Source organism: Symphalangus syndactylus, chromosome 24 (genome assembly GCF_028878055.3).
Source record: "Symphalangus syndactylus isolate Jambi chromosome 24, NHGRI_mSymSyn1-v2.1_pri, whole genome shotgun sequence".
Classification (NCBI taxonomy): domain Eukaryota; kingdom Metazoa; phylum Chordata; class Mammalia; order Primates; family Hylobatidae; genus Symphalangus; species Symphalangus syndactylus.
Genome location: NC_072446.2, coordinates 75,070,341 through 75,091,197, shown reverse-complemented (window position 1 = coordinate 75,091,197; position 20,857 = coordinate 75,070,341).

The window sequence follows — 20,857 nt, the reverse complement described above, 5'->3', positions numbered from 1 at the left end:
AATAATATCTTCAAATAAAAACTACACCGAAGCATTGTGTGAAACTTATTTCTGATATGTTCATTAAGCTAACAGAGTTAAACCATACTTTTGATTGCGCAGTTCTGTACACTCTTTCTGTAGAAAATGCAAGTGGACATTCGGAGCGCTAAGAGGGTAATAGTGGAAAAAGGAATATATTCAAATATAAACTACACAGTAGCATTCTGTGAAAATTCTTTCTGTTCTGTGCATTCAACTAACAGAGTTGAACCTTACTTTTGATTGAGCCGTTCTGAAACACTCTTTCTGTAGAAACTGCAATTGGACATGCTAAGCGCTAAGAGTCCTACATTGGGAAAAAGAATATCTTCAAATAAAAACTACACAGATGCATTCTGTGAAACTTATTTCTGATCTGTAAATTCAGTTAACGGAGATAAACATATGTTTGATTGAGCAGTTATGAAACACTCTTTTTGAAGAAAATGCAAGTGGAGATTCGGAGCGCTAAGAGGGTAATAGTGGAAAAAGGAATGTCTTCAAATATAAACTACACAGAATCATTCGGTGAAACTTCTTTCTGATCTGTGCATTCAGCTAACAGAGTTAAACCATACTTTTGATTGAGCAGATCTGAACACTCTTTCTGTAGAAAATGCAACTGGACATTTGGAGCGCTAAGAGCGTAGTAGTGGAAAAAGGAATATATTCAAATATAAACTACACAGAAGCATTCTGTGAAACTTCTTTCTGATCTGAGCATTCAGCTAACAGGGTTAAACCATACTTTTGATTGAGCAGTTTTGAAACACTCTGTCTGTAGGAAATGCAACTGGACATTCGTAGCGCTAAGTGGGTAATAGTGGAAAAAAGAACATGTTCAAATATAAACTACACAGAAGCATTGTATGAAACTTCTTTCTGTTCTGTGCATTCAACTAACAGAGTTGAACCTTACGTTTGATTGAGCCGTTCTGAATCACTCTTTCCGTAGAAACTGCAATTGGACATTCTGAGCGCTAAGAGGCCTATATTGGGAAAAAGAATGTCTACAAATAAAAACTACACAGAAGCATTGTGTGAAACTTATTTCTGTTCTCCTTGTTCAACTAAAAGTGTTGAACCTTAGTTTTGATTGCGCAGTTCTGAACACTCTTTCTGTAGAAAATGCAAGTGGACATTCGGAGCGCTAAGAGGGTAATAGTGGAAAAAGGAATATATTCAAATATAAACTACACAGTAGCATTCTGTGAAAATTCTTCCTGTTCTGTGCATTCAAATAACAGAGTTGAACCTTACTTTTGATTGAGCCGTTCTGAAACACTCTTTCTGTAGAAACTGCAATTGGACATGCTAAGCGCTAAGAGGCCTACATTGGGAAAAGTAATATCTTCAAATAAAAACTACACAGATGCATTCTGTGAAACTTATTTCTGATCTGTAAATTCAGTTAACAGAGATAAAACATATTTTTGATTGAGCAGTTATGAAACACTGTTTTTGTAGAAAATGCAAGTGGAGATTCGGAGCGCTAAGAGGGTAATAGTGGAAAAAGGAATGTCTTCAAATATAAACTACACAGAATCATTCGGTGAAACTTCTTTCTGATCTGTGCATTCAGCTAACAGTGTTAAACCATACTTTTGATTGAGCAGATCTGAACACTCTTTCTGCAAAATGCAACTGGACTTTTGGAGCGCTAAGAGCGTAGTAGTGGAAAAAGGAATATATTCAAATATAAACTACACAGAAGCATTCTGTGAAACTTCTTTCTGATCTGAGCATTCAGCTAACAGAGTTAAACCATACTTTTGATTGAGCAGTTTTGAAACACTCTGTCTGTAGAAAATGCAACTGGACATTCGTAGCGCTAAGTGGGTAATAGTGGAAAAAAGAATATGTTCAAATATAAACTACACAGAAGCATTGTATGAAACTTCTTTCTGTTCTGTGCATTCAACTAACAGAGTTTAACCTTACGTTTGATTGAGCCGTTCTGAATCACTCTTTCTGTAGAAACTGCAATTGGACATTCTGAGCGCTAAGAGGCCTATATTGGGAAAAAGAATGTCTACAAATAAAAACTACACAGAAGCATTGTGTGCAACTTCTTTCTGTTCTGTTTGTTCAACTAAAAGAGTTGAACCTTAGTTTTGAGTGCGCAGTTCTGAACACTCTTTCTGTAGAAAATGCAAGTGGACATTCGGAGCGCTAAGAGGGTAATAGTGGAAAAAGGAATATATTCAAATATAAATTACACAGTAGCATTCTGTGAAAATTCTTCCTGTTCTGTGCATTCAACTAACAGAGTTGAACCTTACTTTTGATTCAGCCATTCTGAAACACTCTTTCTGTAGAAACTGCAATTGGACATGCTAAGCGCTACGAGGCCTACATTGGGAAAAAGAATATCTTCAAATAAAAACTACACAGATGCATTCTTTGAAACTTATTTCTGATCTGTAAATTCAGTTAACAGAGATAAAACATATTTTTGATTGAGCAGTTATGAAACACTCTTTTTGTAGAAAATGCAAGTGGAGATTCGGAGCGCTAAGAGGGTAATAGTGGTAAAAGGAATGTCTTCAAATATAAACTACACAGAATCATTCGGTGAAACTTCTTTCTGATCTGTGCATTCAGCTAACAGAGTTAAACCATACTTTTGATTGAGCAGATCTGAACACTCTTTCTGTAGAAAATGCAACTGGACATTTGGAGCGCTAAGAGCGTAGTAGTGGAAAAGGGAATATATTCAAATATAAACTACACAGAAGCATTCTGTGAAACTTCTTTCTGATCTGAGCATTCAGCTAACAGAGTTAAACCATACTTTTGATTGAGCAGTTTTGAAACACTCTGTCTGTAGAAAATGCAACTGGACATTCGTAGCGCTAAGTGGGTAATAGTGGAAAAAAGAATATGTTCAAATATAAACTACACAGAAGCATTGTATGAAACTTCTTTCTGTTCTGTGCATTCAACTAACAGAGTTGAACCTTACTTTTGATTGAGCCGTTCTGAAACCCTCTTTCTGTAGAAACTGCAATTGGACATTCTGAGCGCTAAGAGGCATATATTTGGAAAAAGAATGTCTACAAATAAAAACTACACAGAAGAATTGTGTGAAACTTCTTTCTGTTCTGTTTGTTCAACTAAAAGAGTTGAAACTTAGTTTTGATTGAGCCATTCTGAAACACTCTTTCTGTAGAAAATGCAAGTGGAGATTCGGAGCGCTAAGAGGGTAATAGTGGAAAAAGGAATGTCTCCAAATATAAACTACACAGAATCATTCTGTGAAACTTCTTTCTGATCTGTGCATTCAGCTAACAGAGTTAAACCATACTTTTGATTGAGCAGATCTGAACATTCTTTCTGTAGAAAATGCAACTTGACATTTGGAGCACTAAGAGTGTAGTAGTGGAAAAAGGAATATATTCAAATATAAACTACACAGAAGCATTCTGTGAAACTTCTTTCTGATCTGAGCATTCAGCTAACAGAGTTAAAACATACTTTTGATTGAGCAGTTTTGAAACACTCTGTCTGTAGAAAATGCAACTGGACATTCGTAGCGCTAAGTGGGTAATAGTGGAAAAAAGAATATGTTCAAATATAAACTACACAGAAGCATTGTATGAAACTTCTTTCTGTTCTGTGCATTCAACTAACAGAGTTGAACAATACTTTTGATTGAGCCTTTCTGAAACACTCTTTCTGTAGAAACTGCAATTGGACATTCTGAGCGCTAAGAGGCCTCTATTGGGAAAAATAATATCTTCAAATAAAAACTACACAGAAGCATTGTGTGAAACTTATTTCTGATATGTTCATTAAGCTAACAGAGTTAAACCATACTTTTGATTGCGCAGTTCTGTACACTCTTTCTGTAGAAAATGCAAGTGGACATTCGGGGCGCTAAGAGTTTAATAGTGGAAAAAGGAATATATTCAAATATAAACTACACAGTAGCATTCTGTGAAAATTCTTTCTGTTCTGCGCATTCAACTAACAGAGTTGAACCTTACTTTTGATTGAGCCGTTCTGAAACACTCTTTCTGTAGAAACTGCAATTGGACATGCTAAGCGCTAAGAGGCCTACATTGGGAAAAAGAATATCTTCAAATAAAAACTACACAGATGCATTCTGTGAAACTTATTTCTGATCTGTAAATTCAGTTAACAGAGATAAAACATATTTTTGATTGAGCAGTTATGAAACACTCTTTTTGAAGAAAATGCAAGTGGAGATTCGGAGCGCTAAGAGGGTAATAGTGGAAAAAGGAATGTCTTCAAATATAAACTACACAGAATCATTCGGTGAAACTTCTTTCTGATCTGTGCATTCAGCTAACAGAGTTAAACCATACTTTTGATTGAGCAGATCTGAACACTCTTTCTGTAGAAAATGCAACTGGACATTTGGAGCGCTAAGAGCGTAGTAGTGGAAAAAGGAATATATCCAATATAAACTACACAGAAGCATTCTGTGAAACTTCTTTCTGATCTGAGCATTCAGCTAACAGAGTTAAACCATACTTTTGATTGAGCAGTTTTGAAACACTCTGTCTGTAGAAAATGCAACTGGACATTCGTAGCGCTAAGTGGGTAATAGTGGAAAAAAGAATATGTTCAAATATAAACTACACAGAAGCATTGTATGAAACTTCTTTCTATTCTGTGCATTCAACTAACAGAGTTGAACCTTACGTTTGATTGAGCCGTTCTGAATCACTCTTTCTGTAGAAACTGCAATTGGACATTCTGAGCGCTAAGAGGCCTATATTGGGAAAAAGAATGTCTACAAATAAAAACTACACAGAAGCATTGTGTGAAACTTCTTTCTGTTCAGTTTGTTCAACTAAAAGAGTTGAACCTTAGTTTTGATTGCGCAGTTCTGAACACTCTTTCTGTAGAAAATGCAAGTGGACATTCGGAGCGCTAAGAGGGTAATAGTGGAAAAAGGAATATATTCAAATATAAACTACACAGAAGCATTCTGTGAAACTTCTTTCTGATCTGAGCATTCAGCTAACAGAGTTAAACCATACTTTTGATTGAGCAGTTTTGAAACACTTTGTCTGTAGAAAATGCAACTGGACATTCGTAGCGCTAAGTGGGTATGGTGGAAAAAACAATATGTTCAAATATAAACTACACAGAAGCATTGTATGAAACTACTTTCTGTTCTGTGCATTCAACTAACAGAGTTGAACCTTACTTTTGATTGAGCCGTTCTGATACACTCTTTCTGTAGAAACTGCAATTGGACATTCTGAGCGCTAGGAGGCCTATATTGGGAAAAAGAATGTCTACACATAAAAACTACACAGAAGAATTGTGTGAAACTTCTTTCCGTTCTGTTTGTTCAACTAAAAGAGTTGAACCTTAGTTTTGATTGAGCCGTTCTGAAACACTCTTTCTGTAGAAAATGCAAGTGGAGATTCGGAGCGCTAAGACGGTAATAGTGGAAAAAGGAATGTCTCCAAATATAAACTACACAGAATCATTCTGTGAAACTTCTTTCTGATCTGTGCATTCAGCTAACAGTGTTAAACCATACTTTTGATTGAACAGATCTGAACGCTCTTTCTGTAGAAAATGCAACTGGACATTTGGAGCGCTAAGAGAGTAGTAGTGGAAAAAGGAATATATTCAAATATAAACTACACAGAAGCATTCTGTGAAACTTCTTTCCGATCTGAGCATTCAGCTAACAGAGTTAAACCATACTTTTGATTGAGCAGTTTTGAAACACTCTGTCTGTAGAAAATGCAACTGGACATTCGTAGCGCTAAGTGGGTAATAGTGGAAAAAAGAATATGTTCAAATATAAACTACACAGAAGCATTGTATGAAACTTCTTTCTGTTCTGTGCATTCAACTAACAGAGTTGAACCTTACTTTTGATTGAGCCGTTCTGAAACACTCTTTCTGTAGAAACTGCAATTGGACATTTTGAGAGCTAGGAGGCCTATATTGGGAAAAAGAATGTCTACAAATAAAAAGTACAGAGAAGAATTGTGTGAAACTTCTTTCTGTTCTGTTTGTTCAACTAAAAGAGTTGAACCTTAGTTTTGATTGAGCCGTTCTGAGAAACTCTTTCTGTAGAAAATGCAAGTGGAGTTTCGGAGCGATAAGAGGGTAATAGTGGAAAAAGGAATGTCTCCAAATATAAACTACACAGAATCATTCTGTGAAACTTTTTTCTGATCTGTGCATTCAGCTAACAGAGTTAAACCATACTTTTGATAGAGCAGATCTGAACACTCTTTCTGTAGAAAATGCAACTGGACATTTGGAGCGCTAAGAGAGTAGTAGTGGAAAAAGGAATATATTCAAATATAAACTACACAGAAGCATTCCGTGAAACTTCTTTCTTATCTGAGCATTCAGCTAACATAGTTAAACCATATTTTTGATTGAGCAGTTTTGAAACACTCTGTCTGTCGAAAATGCAACTGGACATTCGTAGCGCTAAGTGCGTAATAGTGGAAAAAAGAATATGTTCAAATATAAACTACACAGAAGCATTGTATGTAACTTCTTTCTGTTCTGTGCATTCAACTACAAGAGTTGAACCTTACTTTTGATTGAGCCTTTCTGAAACACTCTTTCTGTAGAAACTTCAATAGGACATTCTGAGCGCTAAGAGGCCTCTTGGGAAAAATAATATCTTCAAATAAAAACTACACAGAAGCATTGTGTGAAACTTATTTCTGATATGTTCATTAAGCTAACAGAGTTAAACCATACTTTTGATTGCGCAGTTCTGAACACTCTTTCTGTAGAAAATGCAAGTGGACATTCGGAGCGCTAAGAGGGTAATAGTGGAAAAAGGAATATATTCAAATATAAACTACACAGTAGCATTCTGTGAAAATTCTTTCTGTTCTGTGCATTCAACTAACAGAGTTGAACCTTACTTTTGATTGAGCCGTTCTGAAACACTCTTTCTGTAGAAACTGCAATTGGACATGCTAAGCGCTAAGAGGCCTACATTGGGAAAAGAATATCTTCAAATAAAAACTACAAGGATGCATTCTGTGAAACTTATTTCTGATCGGTAAATTCAGTTAACAGAGATAAAACATATTTTTGATTGAGCAGTTATGAAACACTCTTTTTGTAGAAAATGCAAGTGGAGATTCGGAGCGCTAAGAGGGTAATAGTGGAAAAAGGAATGTCTTCAAATATAAACTACACAGAATCATTCGGTGAAACTTCTTTCTGATCTGTGCATTCAGCTAACAGAGTTAAACCATACTTTTGATTGAGCAGATCTGAACACTCTTTCTGTAGAAAATGCAACTGGACATTTGGAGCGCTAAGAGCGTAGTAGTGGAAAAAGGAATATATTCAAATATAAACTACACAGAAGCATTCTGTGAAACTTCTTTCTGATCTGAGCATTCAGCTAACAGATTTAAACCATACTTTTGATTGAGCAGTTTTGAAACACTCTCTCTGTAGAAAATACAACTGGACATTCGTAGCGCTAAGTGGGTAATAGTGGAAAAAAGAATATGTTCAAACATAAACCACACAGAAGCATTGTATGAAACTTCTTTCTGTTCTGTGCATTCAACTAACAGAGTTGAACCTTACTTTTGATTGAGCCGTTCTGAAACACTCTTTCTGTAGAAACTGCAATGGGACATTCTGAGCGCTAGGAGGCCTATATTGGGAAAAAGAATGTCTACAAATAAAAACTACAGAGAAGAATTGTGTGAAACTTCTTTCTGTTCTGTTTGTTCAACTAAAAGAGTTGAACCTTAGTTTTGATTGAGCCGTTCTGAAACACTCTTTCTGTAGAAAATGCAAGTGGAGATTCGGAGCGCTAAGAGGGTAATAGTGGAAAAAGGAATGTCTCCAAATATAAACTACACAGAATCATTCTGTGAAACTTCTTTCTGATCTGTGCATTCAGCTAACAGAGTTAAACCATACTTTTGATTGAGCAGATCTGAAGACTCTTTCTGTAGAAAATGCAACTGGACATTTGGAGTGCTAAGAGAGTACTAGTGGAAAAAGGAATATATTCAAATATAAACTACACAGAAGCATTCTGTGAAACTTCTTTCTGATCTGAGCATTCAGCTAACAGAATTAAACCATACTTTTGATTGAGCAGTTTTGAAACACTCTGTCTGTAGAAAATGCAACTGGACATTCGTAGAGCTAAGTGGGTAAGAGTGGAAAAAAGAATATGTTCAAATATAAACTACACAGAAGCATTGTATGAAACTTCTTTCTGTTCTGTGCATTCAACTAACAGAGTTGAACCTTACTTTTGATTGAGCCTTTCTGAAACACTCTTTCTGTAGAAACTGCAATTGGACATTCTGAGCGCTAAGAGGACTCTATTGGGAAAAATAATATCTTCAAATAAAAACTACACAGAAGCATTGTGTGAAACTTATTTCTGATATGTTCATTAAGCTAACAGAGTTAAACCATACTTTTGATTGCGCAGTTCTGAACACTCTTTCTGTAGAAAATGCGAGTGGACATTCGGAGCGCTAAGAGGGTAATAGTGGAAAAAGGAATATATTCAAATATAAACTACACAGTAGCATTCTGTGAAAACACTTACTGTTCTGTGCATTCAGCTAACAGTGTTGAACCTTACTTTTGATTGAGCCGTTCTGAAACACTCTTTCTGTAGAAACTGCAATTGGACATGCTAAGCGCTAAGAGGCCTACATTGGGAAAAAGAATATCTTCAAATAAAAACTACACAGATGCATTCTTTGAAACTTATTTCTGATCTGTAAATTCAGTTAACAGAAATAAAACATATTTTTGATTGAGCAGTTATGAAACACTCTTTTTGTAGAAAATGCAAGTGGAGATTCGGAGCGCTAAGAGGGTAATAGTGGAAAAAGGAATGTCTTCAAATATAAACTACACAGAATCATTCGGTGAAACTTCTTTCTGATCTGTGCATTCAGCTAACAGAGTTAAACCATACTTTTGATTGAGCAGATCTGAACACTCTTTCTGTAGAAAATGCAACTGGACATTTGGAGCGCTAAGAGCGTAGTAGTGGAAAAAGGAATATATTCAAATATAAACTACACAGAAGCATTCTGTGAAACTTCTTTCTGATCTGAGCATTCAGCTAACAGATTTAAACCATACTTTTGATTGAGCAGTTTTGAAACACTCTCTCTGTAGAAAATACAACTGGACATTCGTAGCGCTAAGTGGGTAATAGTGGAAAAAAGAATATGTTCAAACATAAACCACACAGAAGCATTGTATGAAACTTCTTTCTGTTCTGTGCATTCAACTAACAGAGTTGAACCTTACTTTTGATTGAGCCGTTCTGAAACACTCTTTCTGTAGAAACTGCAATGGGACATTCTGAGCGCTAGGAGGCCTATATTGGGAAAAAGAATGTCTACAAATAAAAACTACAGAGAAGAATTGTGTGAAACTTCTTTCTGTTCTGTTTGTTCAACTAAAAGAGTTGAACCTTAGTTTTGATTGAGCCGTTCTGAAACACTCTTTCTGTAGAAAATGCAAGTGGAGATTCGGAGCGCTAAGAGGGTAATAGTGGAAAAAGGAATGTCTCCAAATATAAACTACACAGAATCATTCTGTGAAACTTCTTTCTGATCTGTGCATTCAGCTAACAGAGTTAAACCATACTTTTGATTGAGCAGATCTGAAGACTCTTTCTGTAGAAAATGCAACTGGACATTTGGAGTGCTAAGAGAGTACTAGTGGAAAAAGGAATATATTCAAATATAAACTACACAGAAGCATTCTGTGAAACTTCTTTCTGATCTGAGCATTCAGCTAACAGAATTAAACCATACTTTTGATTGAGCAGTTTTGAAACACTCTGTCTGTAGAAAATGCAACTGGACATTCGTAGAGCTAAGTGGGTAAGAGTGGAAAAAAGAATATGTTCAAATATAAACTACACAGAAGCATTGTATGAAACTTCTTTCTGTTCTGTGCATTCAACTAACAGAGTTGAACCTTACTTTTGATTGAGCCTTTCTGAAACACTCTTTCTGTAGAAACTGCAATTGGACATTCTGAGCGCTAAGAGGACTCTATTGGGAAAAATAATATCTTCAAATAAAAACTACACAGAAGCATTGTGTGAAACTTATTTCTGATATGTTCATTAAGCTAACAGAGTTAAACCATACTTTTGATTGCGCAGTTCTGAACACTCTTTCTGTAGAAAATGCGAGTGGACATTCGGAGCGCTAAGAGGGTAATAGTGGAAAAAGGAATATATTCAAATATAAACTACACAGTAGCATTCTGTGAAAACACTTACTGTTCTGTGCATTCAGCTAACAGTGTTGAACCTTACTTTTGATTGAGCCGTTCTGAAACACTCTTTCTGTAGAAACTGCAATTGGACATGCTAAGCGCTAAGAGGCCTACATTGGGAAAAAGAATATCTTCAAATAAAAACTACACAGATGCATTCTTTGAAACTTATTTCTGATCTGTAAATTCAGTTAACAGAAATAAAACATATTTTTGATTGAGCAGTTATGAAACACTCTTTTTGTAGAAAATGCAAGTGGAGATTCGGAGCGCTAAGAGGGTAATAGTGGAAAAAGGAATGTCTTCAAATATAAACTACACAGAATCATTCGGTGAAACATCTTTCTGATCTGTGCATTCAGCTAACAGAGTTAAACCATACTTTTGATTGAGCAGATCTGAACACTCTTTCTGTAGAAAATGCAACTGGACATTTGGAGCGCTAAGAGCGTAGTAGTGGAAAAAGGAATATATTCAAATATAAACTACACAGAAGCATTCTGTGAAACTTCTTTCTGATCTGAGCATTCAGCTAACAGAGTTAAACCATACTTTTGATTGAGCAATTTTGAAACACTCTGTCTGTAGAAAATGCAACTGGACATTCGTAGCGCTAAGTGGGTAATAGTGGAAAAAAGAATATGTTCAAATATAAACTACACAGAAGCATTCTGTGAACCTTCTTGCTGTTCTGTGCATTCAACTAACAGAGTTGAACCTTACTTTTGATTGAGCCGTTCTGAAACACTCTTTCTGTAGAAACTGCAATTGGACATTCTGAGCGCTAAGAGGCCTATATTGGGAAAAAGAATGAATACAAATAAAAACTACACAGAAGAATTGTGTGAAACTACTTTCTGTTCTGTTTGTTCAACTAAATGAGTTGAACCTTAGTTTTGATTGAGCCGTTCTGAAACACTCTTTCTGTAGAAAATGCAAGTGGAGATTCGGAGCGCTAAGAGGGTAATAGTGGAAAAAGGAATGTCTCCAAATATAAACTACACAGAATCATTCGGTGAAACTTCTTTCTGATCTGTGCATTCAGCTAACAGAGTTAAACCATACTTTTGATTGAGCAGATCTGAACACTCTTTCTGTAGAAAATGCAACTGGACATTTGGAGCGCTAAGAGCGTAGTAGTGGAAAAAGGAATATATTCAAATATAAACTACACAGAAGCATTCTGTGAAACTTCTATCTGATCTGAGCATTCAGCTAACAGAGTTAAACCATACTTTGATTGAGCAATTTTGAAACACTCTGTCTGTAGAAAATGCAACTGGACATTCGTAGCGCTAACTGGGTAATAGTGGAGAAAAGAATATGTTCAAATATAAACTACACAGAAGCATTGTATGAAACTTCTTTCGGTTCTGTGCATTCAACTAACAGAGTTGAACCTTACTTTTGATTCAGCCTTTCTGAAACACTCTTTCTGTAGAAAATGCAATTGGACATTCTGAGCGCTAAGAGGCCTCTATTGGGAAAAATAATATCTTCAAATAAAAACTACACAGAAGCATTGTGTGAAACTTATTTCTGATATGTTCATTAAGCTAACAGAGTTAAACCATACTTTTGATTGCGCAGTTCTGAACACTCTTTCTGTAGAAAATGCAAGTGGACATTCGGAGCGCTAAGAGGATAATTGTGGAAAAAGGAATATATTCAAATATAAACTACACAGTAGCATTCTGTGAAAACTCTTACTGTTCTGCGCATTCAGCTAACAGAGTTGAACCTTACTTTTGATTGAGCCGTTCTGAAACACTCTTTCTGTAGAAACTGCAATTGGACATGCTAAGCGCTAAGAGGCCTACATTGGGAAAAAGAATATCTTCAAATAAAAACTACACAGATGCATTCTGTGAAACTTATTTCTGATCTGTAAATTCAGTTAACAGAGATAAAACATATTTTTGATTGAGCAGTTATGAAACACTCTTTTTGTAGAAAATGCAAGTGGAGATTCGGAGCGCTAAGAGGGTAATAGTGGAAAAAGGAATGTCTTCAAATATAAACTACACAGAATCATTCGGTGAAACGTCTTTCTGATCTGTGCATTCAGCTAACAGAGTTAAACCATACTTTTGATTGAGCAGATCTGAACACTCTTTCTGTAGAAAATGCAACTGGACATTTGGAGCGCTAAGAACGTAGTAGTGGAAAAAGCAATATATTCAAATATAAACTACACAGAAGCATTCTGTGAAACTTCTTTCTGATCTGAGCATTCAGCTAACAGAGTTAAACCATACTTTTGATTGAGCAGTTTTGAAACACTCTGTCTGTAGAAAATGCAACTGGACATTCGTAGCGCTAAGTGGGTAATAGTGGAAAAAAGAATATGTTCAAATATAAACTACACAGAAGCATTCTGTGAAACTTCTTTCTGTTCTGTGCATTCAACTAACAGAGTTGAACCTTACTTTTGATTGAGCCGTTCTGAAACACTCTTTCTGTAGAAACTGCAATTGGACATTCTGAGCGCTAAGAGGCCTATATTGGGAAAATGAATGTCTACAAATAGAAACTACACAGAAGAATTGTGTGAAACTTCTTTCTGTTCTGTTTGTTCAACTAAAAGAGTTGAACCTTAGTTTTGATTGAGCCGTTCTGAAACACTCTTTCTGTAGAAAATGCAAGTGGAGATTCGGAGCGCTAAGAGGGTAATAGTGGAAAAAAGAATGTCTCCAAATATAAACTACACAGAATCATTCTGTGAAACTTCTTTCTGATCTGTGCATTCAGCTAAAAGAGTTAAACCATACTTTTGATTCTGCAGATCTGAACACACTTTCTGTAGAAAATGCAACTGGTCATTTGGAGCGCTAAGAGAGTAGTAGTGGAAAAAGGAATATATTCAAATATAAACTACACAGAAACATTCTGTGAAACTTCTTTCTGATCTGAGCACTCAGCTAACAGAGTTAAACCGTACTTTTGATTGAGCAGTTTTGAAACACTCTGTCTGTAGAAAATGCAACTGGACATTCGTAGCGCTAAGTGGGTAATAGTGGAAAAAAGAATATGTTCAAATATAAACTACACAGAAGCATTCTGTGAAACTTCTTGCTGTTCTGTGCATTCAACTAACAGAGTTGAACCTTACTTTTGATTGAGCCGTTCTGAAACACTCTTTCTGTAGAAACTGCAATTGGACATTCTGAGCGCTAAGAGGCCTCTATTGGGAAAAAGAATGCCTACAAATAAAAACTACCCAGAATAATTGTGTGAAACTTCTTTCTGTTCTGTTTGTTCAACTAAAAGAGTTGAACCTTAGTTTTGATTGAGCCGTTCTGAAACACTCTTTCTGTAGAAAATGCAAGTGGAGATTCGGAGCGCTAAGAGGGTAATAGTGGAAAAAGGAATGTCTCCAAATATAAACTACACAGAATCATTCTGTGAAATTTCTTTCTGATCTGTGCATTCAGCTAACAGAGTTAAACCATACTTTTGATTGAGCAGATCTGAACACTCTTTCTGTAGAAAATGCAACTGGACATTTGGAGCGCTAAGAGAGTAGTAGTGGAAAAAGGAATATATTCAAATATAAACTACACAGAAACATTCTGTGAAAATTCTTTCTGATCTGAGCATTCAGCTAATAGAGTTAAACCATAATTTTGATTGAGCAGTTTTGAAACACTCTGTCTGTAGAAAATGCAACTGGACATTCGTAGCGCTAAGTGGGTAATAGTGGAGAAAAGAATATGTTCAAATATAAACTACACAGAAGCATTGTATGAAACTCCTTTCTGTTCTGTGCATTCAACTAACAGAGTTGAACCTTACATTTGATTGAGCCTTTCTGAAACACTCTTTCTGTAGAATCTGCAATTGGACATTCTGAGCGCTAAGAGGCCTCTATTGGGAAAAATAATATCGTCAAATAAAAACTACACAGAAGCATTGTGTGAAACTTATTTCTGATATGTTCATTAAGCTAACAGAGTTAAACCATTCTTTTGATTGCGCAGTTCTGAACACTCTTTCTGTAGAAAATGCAAGTGGACATTCGGAGCGCTAAGAGGGTAATAGTGGAAAAAGGAATATATTCAAATATAAACTACACAGTAGCATTCTGTGAAAACTCTTAATGTTCTGTGCATTCAGCTAACAGAGTTGAACCTTACTTTTGATTGAGCCGTTCTGAAACACTCTTTCTGTAGAAACTGCAATTGGACATGCTAAGCGCTAAGAGGCCAACATTGGGAAAAAGAATATCTTCAAATAAAAACTACACAGATGCATTCTGTGAAACTTATTTCTGATCTGTAAATTCAGTTAACAGAGATAAAACATATTTTTGATTGAGCAGTTATGAAACACTCTTTTTGTAGAAAATGCAAGTGGAGATTCGGAGCGCTAAGAGGGTAATAGTGGAAAAAGGAATGTCTTCAAATATAAACTACACAGAATCATTCTGTGAAACTTCTTTCTGATCTGTGCATTCAGTTAACAGACTTAAACCATACTTTTGATTCAGCAGATCTTAACACTCTTTCTGTAGAAAATGCAACTGGACATTTGGAGCGCTAAGAGAGTAGTAGTGGAAAAAGGAATATATTCAAATATAAACTACACAGAAGCATTCTGTGAAACTTCTTTCGGATCTGAGCATTCAGCTAACAGAGTTAAACCATACTTTTGATTGAGCAGTTTTGAAACACTCTGTCTGTAGAAAATGCAACTGTACATTCGTAGCGCTAAGTGGGTAATAGTGGAGAAAAGAATATGTTCAAATATAAACTACACAGAAGCATTGTATGAAACTTCTTTCGGTTCTGTGCATTCAACTAACAGAGTTGAACCTTACTTTTGATTGAGCCTTTCTGAAACACTCTTTCTGTAGAATCTGCAATTGGACATTCTGAGCGCTAAGAGGCCTCTATTGGGAAAAATAATATCTTCAAATAAAAACTACACAGAAGCATTGTGTGAAACTTATTTCTGATATGTTCATTAAGCTAACAGAGTTAAACCATACTTTTGATTGCGCAGTTCTGAACACTCTTTCTGTAGAAAATGCAAGTGGACATTCGGAGCGCTAAGAGGATAATTGTGGAAAAAGGAATATATTCAAATATAAACTACACAGTAGCATTCTATGAAAATTCTTTCTGTTCTGTGCATTCAACTAACAGAGTTGAACCTTACTTTTGATTGAGCCGTTCTGAAACACTCTTTCTGTAGAAACTGCAATTGGACATTCTGAGCGCTAAGAGGCCTATATTGGGAAAAAGAATGCCTACCAATAAAAACTACCCAGAAGAATTTTGTGAAACTGCTTTCTGCTCTGTTTGTTCAACTAAAAGATTTGAACCTTAGTTTTGATTGAGCCGTTCTGAAACACTCTTTCTGTAGAAAATGCAAGTGGAGATTCGGAGCGCTAATAGGGTAATAGTGGAAAAAGGAATATATTCAAATATAAACTACACAGTAGCATTCTGTGAAAACACTTACTGTTCTGTGCATTCAGCTAACAGAGTTGAACCTTACTTTTGATTGAGCCGTTCTGAAACACTCTTTCTGTAGAAACTGCAATTGGACATGCTAAGCGCTAAGAGGCCAACATTGGGAAAAAGAATATCTTCAAATAAAAACTACACAGATGCATTCTGTGAAACTTATTTCTGATCTGTAAATTCAGTTAACAGAGATAAAACATATTTTTGATTGAGCAGTTATGAAACACTCTTTTTGTAGAAAATGCAAGTGGAGATTCGGAGCGCTAAGAGGGTAATAGTGGAAAAAGGAATGTCTTCAAATATAAACTACACAGAATCATTCGGTGAAACTTCTTTCTGATCTGTGCATTCAGCTAACAGAATTAAACCATACTTTTGATTGAGCAGATCTGAACACTCTTTCTGTAGAAAATGCAACTGGACATTTGGAGCGCTAAGAGCGTAGTAGTGGAAAAAGGAATATATTCAAATATAAACTACACAGAAGCATTCTGTGAAACTTCTTTCTGATCTGAGCATTCAGCTAACAGAGTTAAACCATACTTTTGATTGAGCAATTTTGAAACACTCTGTCTGTAGAAAATGCAACTGGATATTCGTAGCGCTAAGTGGGTAATAGTGGAAAAAAGAATATGTTCAAATATAAACTACACAGAAGCATTCTGTGAAACTTCTTGCTGTTCTGTGCATTCAACTAACAGAGTTGAACCTTACTTTTGATTGAGCCGTTCTGAAACACTCTTTCTGTAGAAACTGCAATTGGACATTCTGAGCGCTAACAGGCCTATATTGGGAAAAAGAATGTCTACAAATAAAAACTACACAGAAGAATTGTGTGAAACTTCATTCTGTTCTGTTTGTTCAACTAAAAGAGTTGAACCTTAGTTTTGATTGAGCCGTTCTGAAACACTCTTTATGTAGAAAATGCAAGTGGAGATTCGGAGCGCTAAGAGGGTAATAGTGGAAAAAGGAATGTCTCCAAATATAAACTACACAGAATAATTCTGTGAAACTTCTTTCTGATCTGTGCATTCAGCTAACAGAGTTAAACCATACTTTTGATTCAGCAGATCTGAACACTCTTTCTGTAGAAAATGCAACTGGACATTTGGAGCGCTAAGAGAGTAGTAGTGGAAAAAGGAATATAATCAAATATAAACTACACAGAAGCATTCTGTGAAACTTCTTTCTGATCTGAGCATTCAGCTAACAGAGTTAAACCATACTTTTGATTGAGCAGTTTTGAAACACTCTGTCTGTAGAAAATGCAACTGGACATTCGTAGCGCTAAGTGGGTAATAGTGGAGAAAAGAATATGTTCAAATATAAACTACACAGAAGCATTGTATGAAACTTCTTTCTGTTCTGTGCATTCAACTAACAGAGTTGAACCTTACTTTAGTTTGAGCCGTTCTGAAACACTCTTTCTGTAGAAACTGCAATTGGACATTCTGAGCGCTAAGAGGCCTATATTGGGAAAAAGAATGCCTACCAATAAAAACTACCCAGAAGAATTTTGTGAAACTGCTTTCTGCTCTGTTTGTTCAACTAAAAGATTTGAACCTTAGTTTTGATTGAGCCGTTCTGAAACACTCTTTCTGTAGAAAATGCAAGTGGAGATTCGGAGCGCTAAGAGGGTAATAGTGGAAAAAGGAATGTCTCCAAATATAAACTACACAGAATAATTCTGTGAAACTTCTTTCTGATCTGTGCATTCAGCTAACAGAGTTAAACCATACTTTTGATTGAGCAGATCTGAACAGTCTTTCTGTAGAAAATGCAACTGGACATTTGGAGCGCTAAGAGCGTAGTAGTGGAAAAAGGAATATATTCAAATATAAACTACACAGAAGCATTCTGTGAAACTTCTTTCTGATCTGAGCATTCAGCTAACAGAGTTAAACCATACTTTTGATTGAGCAGTTTTGAAACACTCTGTCTGTAGAAAATGCAACTGGACATTCGTAGCGTTAAGTGGGTAATAGTGGAAAAAAAATATGTTCAAATATAAACTACACAGAAGCATTCTGTGAAACTTCTTGCTGTTCTGTGCATTCAACTAACAGAGTTGAACCTTACTTTTGATTGAGCCGTTCTGAAACACTCTTTCTGTAGAAACTGCAATTGGACATTCTGAGCGCTAAGAGGCCTCTATTGGGAAAAAGAATGCCTACAAATAAAAACTATCCAGAATAATTGTGTGAAACATCTTTCTGTTCTGTTTGTTCAACTAAAAGAGTTGAACCTTAGTTTTGATTGAGCCGTTCTGAAACACTCTTTCTGTAGAAAATGCAAGTGGAGATTCGGAGCGCTAAGAGGGTAATAGTGGAAAAAGGAATGTCTCCAAATATAAACTACACAGAATCATTCTGTGAAACTTCTTTCTGATCTGTGCATTCAGCTAACAGAGTTAAACCATACTTTTGATTGAGCAGATCTGAACACTCTTTCTGTAGAAAATGCAACTGGACATTTGGAGCGCTAAGAGAGTAGTAGTGGAAAAAGGAATATATTCAAATATAAACTACACAGAAACATTCTGTGAAAATTCTTTCTGATCTGAGCATTCAGCTAATAGAGTTAAACCATAATTTTGATTGAGCAGTTTTGAAACACTCTGTCTGTAGAAAATGCAACTGGACATTCGTAGCGCTAAGTGGGTAATAGTGGAGAAAAGAATATGTTCAAATATAAACTACACAGAAGCATTGTATGAAACTCCTTTCTGTTCTGTGCATTCCACTAACAGAGTTGAACCTTACATTTGATTGAGCCTTTCTGAAACACTCTTTCTGTAGAATCTGCAATTGGACATTCTGAGCGCTAAGAGGCCTCTATTGGGAAAAATAATATCTTCAAATAAAAACTACACAGAAGCATTGTGTGAAACTTATTTCTGATATGTTCATTAAGCTAACAGAGTTAAACCATACTTTTGATTGCGCAGTTCTGAACACTCTTTCTGTAGAAAATGCAAGTGGACATTCGGAGCGCTAAGAGGGTAATAGTGGAAAAAGGAATATATTCAAATATAAACTACACAGTAGCATTCTGTGAAAACTCTTAATGTTCTGTGCATTCAGCTAACAGAGTTGAACCTTACTTTTGATTGAGCCGTTCTGAAACACTCTTTCTGTAGAAACTGCAATTGGACATTCTAAGCGCTAAGAGGCCAACATTGGGAAAAAGAATATCTTCAAATAAAAACTACACAGATGCATTCTGTGAAACTAATTTCTGATCTGTAAATTCAGTTAACAGAGATAAAACATATTTTTGATTGAGCAGTTATGAAACACTCTTTTTGTAGAAAATGCAAGTGGAGATTCGGAGCGCTAAGAGGGTAATAGTGGAAAAAGGAATGTCTTCAAATATAAACTACACAGAATCATTCTGTGAATCTTCTTTCTGATCTGTGCATTCAGTTAACAGACTTAAACCATACTTTTGATTCAGCAGATCTTAACACTCTTTCTGTAGAAAATGCAACTGGACATTTGGAGCGCTAAGAGAGTAGTAGTGGAAAAAGGAATATATTCAAATATAAACTACACAGAAGCATTCTGTGAAACTTCTTTCGGATCTGAGCATTCAGCTAACAGAGTTAAACCATACTTTTGATTGAGCAGTTTTGAAACACTCTGTCTGTAGAAAATGCAACTGTACATTCGTAGCGCTAAGTGGGTAATAGTGGAGAAAAGAATATATTCAAATATAAACTACACAGAAGCATTGTATGAAACTTCTTTCGGTTCTGTGCATTCAACTAACAGAGTTGAACCTTACTTTTGATTGAGCCTTTCTGAAACACTCTTTCTGTAGAAACTGCAATTGGACATTCTGAGCGCTAAGAGGCCTCTATTGGGAAAAATAATATCTTCAAATAAAAACTACACAGAAGCATTGTGTGAAACTTATTTCTGATATGTTCATTAAGCTAACAGAGTTAAACCATACTTTTGATTGCGCAGTTCTGAACACTCTTTCTGTAGAAAATGCAAGTGGACATTCGGAGCGCTAAGAGGATAATTGTGGAAAAAGGAATATATTCAAATATAAACTACACAGTAGCATTCTGTGAAAACTCTTACTGTTCTGCGCATTCAGCTAACAGAGTTGAACCTTACTTTTGATTGAGCCGTTCTGAAACACTCTTTCTGTAGAAACTGCAATTGTACATGCTAAGCGCTAAGAGGCCTACATTGGGAAAAAGAATATCTTCAAATAAAAACTACACAGATGCATTCTGTGAAACTTATTTCTGATCTGTAAATTCAGTTAACAGAGATAAAACATATTTTTGATTGAGCAGTTATGAAACACTCTTTTTGTAGAAAATGCAAGTGGAGATTCGGAGCGCAAAGAGGGTAATAGTGGAAAAAGGAATGTCTTCAAATATAAACTACACAGAATCATTCGGTGAAACTTCTTTCTGATCTGTGCATTCAGCTAACAGAGTTAAACCATACTTTTGATTGAGCAGATCTGAACACTCTTTCTGTAGAAAATGCAACTGGACATTTGGAGCGCTAACAGCGTAGTAGTGGAAAAAGGAATATATTCAAATATAAACTACACAGAAGCATTCTGTGAAACTTCTTTCTGATCTGAGCATTCAGCTAACAGAGTTAAACCATACTTTTGATTGAGCAGTTTTGAAACACTCTGTCTGTAGAAAATGCAACTGGACATTCGTAGCACTAAGTGGGTAATAGTGGAAAAAAGAATATGTTCAAATATAAACTACACAGAAGCATTCTGTGAAACTTCTTTCTATTCTGTGCATTCAACTAACAGAGTTGAACCTTACCTTTGATTGAGCCGTTCTGAAACACTCTTTCTGTAGAAACTGCAATTGGACATTCTGAGCGCTAAGAGGCCTATATTGGGAAAAAGAATGTCTACAAATAAAAACTACACAGAAGAATTGTGTGAAACTTCTTTCTGTTCTGTTTGTTCAACTAAAAGAGTTGAACCTTAGTTTTGATTGAGCCGTTCTGAAACACTCTTTCTGTAGAAAATGCAAGTGGAGATTCGGAGCGCTAAGAGGGTAATAGTGGAAAAAGGAATGTCTCCATATATAAACTACACAGAATCATTCTGTG